This window comes from Rosa chinensis, chromosome 6 (assembly GCF_002994745.2).
Source record: "Rosa chinensis cultivar Old Blush chromosome 6, RchiOBHm-V2, whole genome shotgun sequence".
In the NCBI taxonomy this organism is placed as follows: Eukaryota; Viridiplantae; Streptophyta; class Magnoliopsida; order Rosales; family Rosaceae; genus Rosa; species Rosa chinensis.
This window is the reverse complement of record NC_037093.1, coordinates 47,629,972-47,643,515: the sequence shown is the minus strand read 5'-3', so window position 1 is coordinate 47,643,515 and position 13,544 is coordinate 47,629,972. Positions and strand designations below refer to the sequence as shown.

The 13,544-nt window shown below is 39.5% G+C and overlaps 1 long non-coding RNA gene across 2 annotated transcripts; it reads left to right on the top strand.

Moving 5' to 3' along the window:
- Positions 1–9,686: 9,686 nt before the first annotated feature.
- LOC112169610 lies at positions 9,687–13,253 on the top strand. 2 transcript variants are annotated; one of them, XR_002924766.2, is made up of 6 exons: positions 9,687–10,175; positions 10,401–10,460; positions 11,035–11,197; positions 11,842–11,884; positions 12,339–12,610; positions 13,045–13,253. It is a non-coding gene; the product is annotated as an uncharacterized LOC112169610 (long non-coding RNA). The 2 variants fall into 2 exon arrangements; XR_005802329.1 differs by having other exon boundaries at positions 11,035–11,200.
- Positions 13,254–13,544: the final 291 nt, after the last annotated feature.

Here is a 13,544-nt window from a genome sequence, read left to right as displayed (position 1 = left end):
CCCATAAAGAAATTTACTTTCTGAGGAAGTTAGCGTTGTTATTCAGTGCGTACAACTAAAACTACTGCTTAAAAGGCCTCTTTTGGAGCAACAGTTAGTAGAGTACAACTGTCATCTAGATCAATACCTCTGGAACTTCATTAATAAAAACTCCGTTAAAATAATAATTTTTCTTAGTCCTGAGAAATATTATTTTATAAAAATTTTACCATGATAATATATTCATAAATACTTGAGAGCTCTTTAATCCGATTGTTTTATACTTTGTAAGCTTTTCCGTTTACTTTTCTTTTCTTTTTTTGAGAGAAAGGAGGTCAATCATTATATTAAATTCTGCAAGCAATACAAATTGACTCACCTCTAAGAGTCAACAGAATGAGCCAATTCTCAGAGTACAAAAACCTAATGAACAAGCTCTCAATACCTCTAGTACACCCACATTTTTAGAAAATTCACGCACCATTATTCTAGCAAAAAACCTAGTACTTCGAAGATAGATTAAAATGATTAATCAGAATATAGATCTTTTGCGACCTGAGAAAAAAAAAATACTAGGAGTACTGGGTGGAAATCCACCCTCAACTCCTTCAATTGAAAAATAAATAAAAAATTTCATTTGGGCCCAAACCCGACATAGGCCCAGATAGCCCAAAGTGGGGAAACCCTACTAACATAAGGAAACCAAATATAACAAGGAGACATCTATCTATTTTTTTTTTTTTTTTTGAATCAAACCTTGCAAATGCGAGGTAAAAGATTTATTAAAAATAAAGAGAAATACAAGTAAATATCCTACACTTCCCAGATGTCTTAAAGGAGACATCTATCTATACTCTTTAGGGTTTGTACACATCTATTTATATTCATTCTCTTTCACTTGATCTACCTTTTCATCAGCAGCAAGTATTGTGGTATATTTTAGCTTAGATGTGTATGATGGCTGAAGAAAACTTTACCGGAATCTGTGCATCTCCACCCCTTATGTTCTCATACGCAGACCCGGACAGTCCTAGTTCTCAAGCCAATATCCGTGAACTTTTAAACCTAACAGAAGATCGGCCGGAGCTAAATATCAATAAGAACCAGTGTTGTTGCTATTATTCTGTTTGGACCCAAAATGAACATTTTGGCCTGACAAGGCACGTTTTGGAGAAATTGAGCCAATGTTAGTGGCTCAAGCTATATATTGTCGACAAGTTCGAAATATATTATTTAGAGGCTAAATAAAGCCTACTATGGAGAATTATGCGAGCTGTAAGAAAAGGAAATGATGGAAGCATGGAAATGAAAAGTCAACTTTAGCACATTTTCTTACTTCGGCTAGGAGAAACCGAGCTAAACAAGGAAGGAGGGGAGGCAGACTAACCAAATGAAATCTAAATGAGCTAAAACTTTCCAGATTAATACTAGACATCCCAAGGATCATTTCTTATGAAGAGTGCCAGAGCTATTTTTGAGTGGAAGACCTTCAAACAATCAATCCAATTTTCTACAGAAGCAAAACTGGAAAACTGGACCTGTAAGAGGTCCAGCAGCATTTTCGGCCCAACCACATGGAATATGTAGAATAGTTGTAAATCTTATGTAATTATGATTCTTATTTATTTAGGTTATCATGTAATTATAGGAATGATTGTTTCCTATTAGGGTTAGACTACTCCTCTTGTCCTTGCATATATACCCCTTTGTGAGATGAATAGTATTATTATTGAAAACCCTAAAATCAAAGTATTCTTTTCTACTTGGTATCAGAGCAGGTTCAATCCTTTGAACTTGCCTGCATCCTTTGAATCCTGAATCCCAAAGCACACCACAAACCGCTGCGTACCACCACCATTAAAATCAAGCCATCCCTGAATTTTTGAAACCCTAGAAAAACCAAACCTGAAAAAAAAAAAAACAAACAAACCCCAAATTCCTCAATGGCCGTTCAACGCCGACCAGGTCCTCCTCCAGGCTTCTCAGGTCCTTCTCCACGCCGTCCTCATGACAAACCAAACCCATACGCAAACAAAAATGTGTTGTCTGTGGGGAAGTAGGTCATACCAAGGAGCGGTGCTATGAAGTGATTGGCTACCCTGATTGGTGGGACTTCACCAGGAAACCGCGAAAGAATCCGGGCAAGGCGGCTATTGCTACTACAGAGGAAGAGCATCTCGACAATGCCTCCGCTAATGTAGCGCAGTCAGGTATGAAGGGTAAGGCTACTTTGAATAATACATGGATAATTGATACAGGTGCATCTGATCATATGACCAATGACCCTAGTCTTGTGAAAAACCTTAGACGTTCCTCTCAAAATATTGTCTCTACTGCTAATGGTACTCCAACTCCGGTCACCGGAGAAGGTTCTATTGTTGTATCTGATACCTTAACCCTTGAATCTGTCCTAGTTGTTCCCTCACTAGCTTATAATCTCCTATCTGTTGGTCAGATTATTTTAGCACTTGCATGTATTGTGACCTTCTATCCATCTTTCTGTGTGTTTCAAGACGTTGTGACTCGGCAGATTCTTGGTTATGGTGTTAGAAGGGGAAAATTATACTACCTGGATCTGACAGAGACTGGAGAAAACCAGAAGCATCTTTTGGGGCAAGCTAATCAGATTAATGGAGTAGAGAATGCAAAGGAAGCAGTATGGTTATGGCATCGCCGTTTAGGTCATCTATCTTTTAGTTATCTTAAGAAGCTGCAACCTCATTTGTTTTCGGTTGTCAGTGATTTGGATTTCCATTGTGACATTTGTGAACTGGCCAAGAGCCACCGTATTTCATATTCACCAAGTCTTCATAAAAGTCCTGTTCCTTTTATGAAAATTCACTCTGATGTCTGGGGTCCTGCAAAGATTCCTTCTCTTTCTGGAGCTCGGTATTTTGTAACGTTTATTGATGATTGCACTCGCATGACATGGGTGTCATTTCTGAAGAATAAGAGTGATGTATTTGGAATGTTTATCGAATTTCACAAAATGGTGGCAACTCAGTATCAACAATCCATCCGAGTGTTTCAGTCAGACAATGGTGGAGAGTTTGTGAATGGCCCTATGATTGAGTTTTGCCGGTCACATGGAATTCGTCATCAAACCTCCAATTCTTATACTCCTCAACAGAATGGGTTAGCAGAACGGAAGAACAGGCAGTTGATGGAAGTTGTTCGTGCTTCCTTATTTGGCATGAATGTACCTCGGTCGTATTGGGGAGAAGCAGTAAAATCTGCAGCATATCTTATCAACCGTACTCCTTCACGGGTGATTGAGTTTCAGAATCCTCATCAGAAGCTTCATACATTTTTGACCATCCCTTCTATGCCTAATTTGGAGCCCCGGGTGTTTGGGTGCACAGCCTATGTTCATATTCCCAAGCCTCAACGCAACAAGCTTGATCCCCGTGCCCGTAAGTGTATCTTTGTTGGTTATGCTGACTTCCAGAAGGGTTATCGATGTTATGATCCCCTTACTGGCACTTTACATGTCTCTCTTGATGTTGCTTTTCGTGAATCCGAGCCTTATTACTCAGGGGGAGCTTCTCAGTCTTCCCTTCAGGGGGAGAGAGGTTGTGAAGGGAATCCTCGTTCTATTATTGATTTTGATGTCTTTGAAGACTTGGAAAATTTGGAGGATACATTTGAGGGTAGAAAAAATTTGGAAACAGAAAATGCAGTTGCCGAACAGAGCATTGTGAATTCCGAAATAGACAATGCGACTGCCGAACGAAGTGTTGCGAATTCCGAAACAGAAAATGCGACTGCCAAACAGAGTGTTGTGAATTCCGAAACAGAAAATGTAACTGCCGAACAGAGTGTTGTGAATTCCGAGACAGAAGAGACGACTTTTCTGGATAGTTGAATCAAAATCAAGACGTATCTAAAGCTCACACACAAGATATTCCCCCTTCTACATCACCAACTGAAGATCCTGGTCAGAATGATCCGCCTCAGGTACCCCTAAACTTTAATTAATCTTCTGGGTTAGACAGTGTCGAACCTAGGAAATCACAAAGGGTTACCAAGGGAATTCCTAAGAAACAATATGAACCAGATATCAAAGCCAAAGCTAAATACCCTATAGCTAATTTTATGTCTAACCATAGGATTTCTGGGTCACATGCACTTGTTATTGATCAATTATCTACTGTATCTATTCCTAGTAACGTGCAGGATGCATTAACGGATCCAAAATGGACAAAGGCGATGAATGAAGAATTGGAAGCTCTTCAAAAGAATGCAACATGGGAACTAGTACCTATGCCGGTTGGAAAGAAGACTGTAGGGTGTCGTTGGGTATTTACTGTGAAGCTTAATGCAGATGGAACTATTAATAGATACAAGGCGAGCTTGGTTGCCAAAGGATACACACAACGTTATGGGATTGATTATGAGGAGACTTTTGCACCTGTGGCAAAGATCAATACTGTTCGGATTCTAATCTCACTTGCAGCAAACAAAGATTGGCCCTTACACCAGTTTGATGTGAAAAATGCGTTTCTTAATGGGAATTTGGAAGAAGAAGTGTACATGGATGTGCCCCCAGGTGTTAAGAATTACCCAAGTGAAGTTGGCAAGGTGTGTAAATTGAAGAAGTCTTTGTATGGCCTGAAGCAATCTCCAAGAGCCTGGTTTGGGAGATTTTCAAAGTCCATGAGAGCCTTTGGGTACAGACAGAGCAATTCTGACCATACCTTGTTTATCAAGCGCAAGAATGGTAAGATTATAGCTCTTATTGTGTATGTTGATGACATGATTGTTACAGGGGATGATCCGAAAGAGATGAATGAGTTACAAAAGTATCTGTCAAAGGAGTTTGAAATGAAGGATCTGGGGCAACTGAAGTATTTTTTGGGTATTGAAGTTGCGAGGTCTAAGAAGGGAATTTCACTGTCACAGAGGAAGTATGTTCTTGACTTACTTACTGAAACAGGGATGCTGGACTGCAGTCCAATTGAGACACCCATTGAGATGAATCACAGACTTGCCATTTATCCTGATCAAATTCCAACTGATAAAGGAAGGTATCAACGTCTTGTAGGAAGGTTGATTTATCTTTCACATACTAGACCTGATATTGCTTATGCTGTGAGTGTTGTCAGTCAGTTTATGCATTGTCCTAGTGAAGAACATATGGATGCAGTTTTTCGGATTTTGAGGTATTTGAAGATGGCGCCAGGTAAAGGATTACTGTTTGAGAAAAAGGATGAATTGGAAGTTAGGGGATACACAGATGCAGATTGGGCTGGTGATAAAACTGACAGGCGTTCTACATCTGGGTACTTCACTTTTGTAGGAGGGAACCTTGTCACTTGGCGTAGCAAGAAACAGAAAGTTGTGGCCAGAACAAGTGCAGAAGCTGAATTTCGAGGTATGGCACATGGAGTCTGTGAAATGTTATGGATTCGTAATGTCCTAAAAGATCTAGGTTACAAGCTTAGACAACCTATGGATTTGCATTGTGATAATAAAGCTGCAATTGAGATTGCACATAATCCAGTTCAGCATGATAGGACAAAGCATGTGGAGGTTGACCGTCATTTTATTAAAGAAAATCTTGACAGAAAGGTTATTCGTTTTCCATTTGTAAACTCAGAAGAGCAGTTAGCTGATGTTCTTACTAAAGGAGTGTCCAGGAAGATATTTGACAGCTCAGTTGACAAGTTGGACATGATAGATATCTATGCACCAACTTGAGGGGGAGTGTAGAATATCTGTAAATCTTATGTAATTATGATTCTTATTTATTTAGGTTATCATGTAATTATAGGAATGATTGTTTCCTATTAGGGTTAGACTACTCCTCTTGTCCTTGTATATATACCCCTTTGTGGGATGAATAGTATTATTATTGAAAACCCTAAAATCAAAGTATTCTTTTCTACTGAATAAAGCTCTGAAAATTTGTCAGGATGATCTACACTCATAGTGGAACATTTTTTATGAAGAAGTCGAAGGCTCATTCTGAAGTCTTGTTGGAGAAATAATTGAAGGAATAAAGGGGCAGAAACTGACCTAAAACCAGCTCAATATTCACATGTTCATGTTTCCTACCCACATGAAGAAAGCTAGATGCTTTTCTTTTTTTCCTTAGATATATTTTTCTACTACAATCTCTTTAATAGATCATCATCACTTCCATGTTTCTGCACCTTCATGCTTTGCTTTCATTTCATCATTTCTCTATCTTTTCCATATTTTACAAATCACTTTAATACTCCACTTTCATTATTTTTCTTCCACTCATCATTTCACTCTTCTTTTTCTTCCCTATATAAACACATTCTCCTCTCATTCTAAAATACACATTCACAACAACAACATCTCTAAGATGATCTAAGTTCTCTCTAGAGCAACCTCTCTAAGAGCAACTCCTCTCCTTCTCTTTCTCTTACCGGTGATCACACTCCTAGTCCTAGTCTTCTCAGAAGCCGACTTTCAGTGCCACCAAACCCTCTGTCAACGTACTTCGGTCCTAGTCTCCTCGAGAGCCGATTGTAGTACCACAACCAAACACCAACACCAAGATACATTCACAACATCAAAACATCTCTAAGATGATCTAAGTTCTCTTTAGAGCAACCTCTCTAAGAGCAACTCCTCTCCTTCTCTTTCTCTTTCCGGTGATCACACTCCTAGTCCTAGTCTTCCCAGAAGCCGACTTTCAGTGCCACCAAATCCTCTGTCAACGTACTTCAGTCCTAGTCTCCTCGGGAGCCGACAGTAGTGCCGCGACCACAACGGTTACAGAACCAGCCAAGCAAGGGTAACACCCTAGCAACCCAGCCAAGCTAAAGTCACGCTTTAGCAAGATCTCAACACTTCCCGGTGATTTCGCTCTGCTCAATCTACAATATTGAGTATCGATTATGTGAACAAGAAGAAACTACAGCAAAGTCCTCATCACGAGGCATAAAGAATCCCGCGATGAGGTTGGTGCTCTCCTCGTCAACAATCGCTTGAAAGAAGTCAGGTCAAGGGACACCCCCGACGACCGCACCCGAACGGTGCTGGCACGCCCGCGCAGAAAAGAGACTGTTGACCAGCTCAAACAAAACTGGAGCCAAACATTTTGGCACACTCGGTGGGACTACATCATAAGTTTTTTTCTCTTGAAGACATTCAACCACCGGGCTTCAAAACAAACATTTTGGCACACCCGGTGGGACTACATCAGAAGCTTTTCTCTTGAAGTACATTCAACCACTGGGTTTCAAAACAAACATTTTGGCACGCCCAGTGGGACTACATCATAAGGTTTTCTCTTGAAGCACATTCAACCACCAGGCTTTATAACAAACATTTTGGCACGCCCAGTGGGACTAAACTATAGTCTTTTTATATTCACCATCATTGGGATGCCAGAGGAAAATCTTTACCAAAAGAAATTCCTGAAATCATGCCTATCTTCATGCGCATACCTATCCCAGAGAATGCGAGCATAGATGAGCGACTTGCTATCTTTCAACAGAACACTGCTTCGTATTATGCGAATTTGAAAAAGGTCCTGGCGGCGCAGTAGAAGAGGATGGATGAACTTTTCCAATCAGCCCAACAAGAGTTGCAGCAGACCTGGAAGCAGCTAGCCGACGTGACCCAACTAGCCCAAGAAAACCACCAGCAGTCGATGAATATCGTTGCGACCCAGCACAAACAAACCTCATCAGAGTTCGCGACCTTGGGCAAAGAAGGTTCCAGCTTGGCTACTCAAGTCAGTTCGCATCAAGACAAATTGGAACATCAAGAAGCTGCTCGCGAAGAGGTCATTTATGAGACTAACTTGCCTATAGGTGGCAATCAACCTAAGGGTCTCACTGGTGAGTCACAGCCTTACACAGAGGCTGTGCATGGAGAAGGTCATCAACAAGATTGTTCTTCGGACAAGAAAGTTGTTTCTGAACAAATATCTGATTTCTCCACTGATCAAGCAAAATATGTGGCTACTGATCAGATGCATGGGGGGCAAGATATAGCCCATGATCATCCCTTTGATCAAAAGAAGCAAGTTCATGATCATTTTAATTATGACTCTGCTACACGTCATCATGATCATGCAAAGGGTCAAGGGCAGGGCCCACCTTACTATCATCAGTTTAGCCTTAGCCATGCTGGACGTCATGGTGGAGTTAATCAATTAAGTTGTGGTCTACATAAGCCAATATGTGGCTTTATTAATCAATTCAACTTGAAGTTCTTCATATATTCTTCAAGGCCAACCGGTGGCTTTGATATATGTGGAGGGCACATCTACAACCCACGTTGCATGTATGGCCAGAACAATTATTCTAGTGGCCAAGTTGTCATTCGCAACTGTAAATTTGAGTATCATCAATACAAGTTAACTCTTGTTTATAATTATCCAACAAGTGAAGCTCTTGATGTGGAGAATTCAGACCAGCAAGTGGTCCTCTATAATGGCCAATCTGTGGCTAATCCTGAAGACACCATGTTCTATGACATGGTAGTTGGCGACAAAGCCGATCTTGGAACATCTTCATCTCCAAAAGTGCAATTGTTGGCAGCGAAGTGGTTTTAATTACATGGCCTCGCAAAGGATGGTTCGCGAAGGAAGACTGGCGATTAATATATATATGCTCACTATATATAATTAAGAGGGAGAGAGGCCACTGTTCAAGTAATTTTAGTCAAGCCAATACAAGTGGCTTTGGAGCAACAACATTATAAGAGTGGTACTGATTCAAGACCTCTTCAGTCAAGACGAAGACCTTTTGACTTCGAGGTCTGGGGGGCAATGTTTGGACCCAAAATGAACATTTTGGCCTGACAAGGCACGTTTTGGAGAAATTGAGCCAATGTCAGTGGCTCAAGCTATATATTGTCGACAAGTTCGAAATATATTATTTAGAGGCTAAATAAAGCCTACTATGGAGAATTATGCGAGCTGTAAGAAAAGGAAATGATGGAAGCATGGAAATGAAAAGTCAACTTTAGCACATTTTCTTACTTCGGCTAGGAGAAACCGAGCTAAACAAGGAAGGAGGGGAGGCAGACTAACCAAATGAAATCTAAATGAGCTAAAACTTTCCAGATTAATACTAGACATCCCAAGGATCATTTCTTATGAAGAGTGCCAAAGCTATTTTTGAGTGGAAGGCCTTCAAACAATCAGTCCAATTTTCTACAGAAGCAAAACTGGAAAACTGGACCTGTAAGAGGTCCAGCAGCATTTTCGGCCCAACCGCATGGAATAAAGCTCTGAAAATTTGTCAGGATGATCTACAGCCAAACATATTCTTCTCTAGGATGCTTGATGAATATATCTGAAGACTACAAGGTTAATTTGTTGAACTCTTTGGATCATATCATCGTGCTCAAATCAAGCTACCAGAAATTGACATGGTTAAAACTAGTGTTGGAGGGATTAACTCTGAAGCGAGGAGGTATATACTATAACAAATATGGACATTAGTGACCAAATCATAGTGACCAACCTATAATTGGTCATTAATAGAATTGAATTAATGACCAACATCACCCATTGGTCACTAAAATATAGCGCTAAATTTTTTCTAACTCCCGCTAATTTTTTTTTATCTCAGTGACCAAATCTATAATTAATAGTGACCAGCTAATGTTTGGCCACAACAAATTTAATGACAGAACGTTGTCGTTTTGGAGTTAGTGACCAACTATTTTACATTTTTCTTGGTGAATTTTCAAGCGGCAAGTTTTCAAAGGTTTTAGGCGCGCTTCCAATTCCCAAATTGTGAATGAAAGATGTGATTGGGTCTTGTTCTTCTCTCACTCCGACTCCCTCCACAAGTCCAACGACATCCTCGCCTCCTCCGGCGACTACCTCCGCCTCTAGGAGGTCAAAGACTCCTCCGTTGATCGCCTCGAGCCCATATCCGTCCTCAACAACACCAAGACCAGCGAATTCTGTGCGCCGCTGACTTCATTCGACTGGAACGAGATCGAGCCTCGGCGAATCGGAACCTCCAGCATCGACACCACCTGTACGATTTGGGACATCGAGAAGGGAGTCGTTCGGACGCAGCTGATCGCTCACGATAAGGAGGTTTACGACATTGCGTGGGGCGAAGCTAGGGTTTTCGCCTCCGTCTCCGCCGACGGGTCGGTGAGGATTTTTGATCTCCGACTCGTACCCATCGACTCTGACTCCGACTCAGATCTTCTCCTCTGCTCCTATTGCCTTTTCCACTGCTCCTATTGTAAGTATTTCTTTCACGAGGCTTGTCGAAAACTGATTCCACTCCATGGTTGAGCTATTGACAATGGGTTTTGTTTTTTTGGCAATCAAATTGACTTTGGGAATTGAGAGGTTTCATGAAGCAATTTGGTACTTGAGAGTTAATTTTAGGGTTATGAATGTTTGGGTTTTGATTTTCCTTATTTCTAATTTTTATTGATCAAGTTGCTGCTTTTCATATATCTAGTTCAAGGACCAGAAGAAGGATCGACAAATAAACGATTGGCTTTTCGTATTTCTGGATCTGGTAAGAAGTTGCCAGTAGTTCGATTTTTTTTTCCCCATATGACTTGACTTTCTATGTTTGTGTTCTTTTGTATTATCACTTCTTTATATTGTGGATTTTAGGAAATTTAGAAGTTGATTTTGCGATATGTCCAGGGACTTCGTCCCAATTTCTGTGTTTTCAAAGTCGTGAGAAGGTAAGCATATATGCTTGCTTGCTTCTATGATAGTTGGTTAGTGCGCACTTGTTTAGTATGATAATGTTCTTTTATCATTGTTGGTTAGATTACTTTGCATTGGCACACACACTGCTGAGGTTTATTGTTATGTTAAATATAAGCTTATTTATTTCTGAACTGAACATCGCATTGGTTGGACTCTTGAGAATGTTTTGTTGCTGTGCAGTGAACCATATATATTGATGAAGATCAATACTACATAATATAACAAGTACTATCTTTCCTTTGAATATTTGTTTTTTATAAAACTGACCCTTTGTGTTAGAAGTTGTACAGCATAATATGGGTTTTATCTTTAGCTTGATATGGGTTGAGAGTTTAGTTCTGGGTTGGTAATGTTTCTTGTGTTGTGTGAAGATGGTGATGTGCAGGTGAGGAAGAAGCTTTATGTGCCACAAGTGGAGGACAAGAATAGTCACATGAGAATGCTCAACATCTCGTGTTGATGATCTGGTTGCGAATTTGATGGATATTTTAAAAGCGGCTGCGGTGGATGCCGATGGAAATGAATGCGAAGACTGTAGTATTTCACTTACTTCTTACAAGCCTTATCAGTGATTTATACATTGTAGATTTAGACCACAACCACTAGTTAGACTTACTGCCCTCATTATTTGACATTAAAATTTGAATTTATTAGAAATGGAAGATTACAAAATTTAGGATTGGATCAATTATGTTAATGCTGATTAAGCCTCAAAGATTATAATCATGTTTAGTGTCTTTTATTTCTCTTTATGTGTGTAGGACTATCTAAAGACTCTGATTGTTTAAAACCATGTTAGGATGTGAACATTTGACCGGTGTTTCTAGTTCTTAAAAGGCCCTCTATCAATTTACCCAGGTTTAGACATCAGAGTGTTATGAAACTGGGTAATTTCTCAGTTAGAAGATGTGGACATCCTTTAGTTTTTCATTTTCTTGAAAAATCATGATATATTTTTTGTTCTTCACTCAGATGTAGTCTAGTCTGACATTTCTTTTCCAGAAAGTCTTAGTCCTAGCATCTTGTTTGTTTTTAATGTCTTACTTTTTCTTATTGGGCACTACGGTGTAAATAAACTCTTTCCAAAAAGAATGCCAGATTGGCTTCATAGATTTAAATATATATAACAATTGTAGATATGATTGGGTTAAACTGATCAAGGATCTCTCTTTGTGCAGTTTTACAGGCAAGGTGATGAAGTTGATTTGTTCCTCTAACCAGGTAAAAGTTCTCTTCCTATTTTCTTAATTAATTTCAGTATTTCTTATATGTGTCCAACCAAACAATAGTTGACTGAATTTGCTTATCCTCCTTGCTTATAGGAGTAGCATTTGACAGATCTGAATTTGCTTATCCTCCTTGGCTTAGATGAAGATTTTATTTTGTCTTTCAAGTTTGTGAGCTGAGTTATTGTTTGGAGATGTCATTGTGTATTTCCCCCTTATACATAAGGCTGCTAGAGCTGTGACTAATTTCCCTGCCCTATATAAGATTTTAAATTTAAGTATCATATTTCCTTAACCAAAAAAATTATTATCCTATTCAGATTTATGAATTAGTGATCTTAACCCATGGTCTTCTATAGTTATTATGATACCTTTTTTCCCACTGTTTTTTGTGTGCAAGTTCATATAATGTCTGATTACTTTTTATCTGATTCATTTTACATATACAGCAAATCATGCTCAAGTGAGGGAGGCAGATCAAGCAGAAACACAAGCAATGCAACTTGCAGAGTGAGTTGATGGCTGCGAAGTCTATTGGAGCTCAGCAATGAGGAGTTAGAGATAGTCAAAGCTGGTGCAGTTCAAAAAATGAAGAGTTAGAGGCAGTGAAGGCTAGAGCCGCTGCACAAAATGAAGAGTTGGAGGCACTAAAGGCAAGAAAAAATCATACCGACATACTTTTACTTAAATTGATGGTGCTGTTATCCTCCCAAAACTGATGGTATGCATACATGATTCATTTGTGCTGTTGCAATTATATTATATCAAGGAAATATAATTAGTGTATATAGTGAATACTAGGCACCCACATGGTCCAGTTCAGTTGGCAAGTTGACTGTGCTCCTTAAGCAAGTTGAGGGACTTGAGGCAGAGGTCTCAAGTTCGAGCCTTGTGTATGGAAAAGACTATGCGGGGAGGGCAAGCCCACCTATTTGGTGTACTCAATGCCCGGAGGGGGGGTGTCGCTGCGTCTTTGGCGCGGCACTGTGCTGGACTTCGGGTAAAAAAGGCCATTGCGTGCCTCCTTGTGGTCCTTCCCAGTACCTCCTTTTTAAAAAAAAAAAAAATATAGTGAATACTAGGCCTTTCTTAGGTGCAGCTCTTACCTACATTGGGATGAAGATTATAACTTGTATATGTTTTGTTATATTGCAGATTGGTCTAAGATTAAAAAAAGTACATCTTGCAAACTATCATTGAAGGCCGCCTTATTGAGCTTCTAGAAAGACTTGTATGTATTTCCATTTATTTTGAAATTGCTATTAAGGATGGATTGACATTTGTATATTTTGGATTTGCAAATTTAATTAGTATTTCAGGATAGAGATACATGTCTTATATTGTATTGGAATTGAATAGTTTAATATTGATAACTGGTATTTGAGTACATTTCATTTTGTGGTGTTGGAGTATTGAAGGCTACTTTGATTTGTATTGATGCAGTAAATGATTAGGTTTGTTTTAACAACCAGGAAAAATTGCCAAAATTTAGTTACCAAAGTACCAATGATCTAGCAATATGGTCGCTAAAAGCATGTCAGTGAATGGTTTTTTTTTTTTTTTTTGAAAGAGGGCCAGTACGGCTGCCCTTAAGCCTTAATCATTAATGAAACTGCAGAATATATGGGGGGGACATGGAACCTGAACCCAAGTTA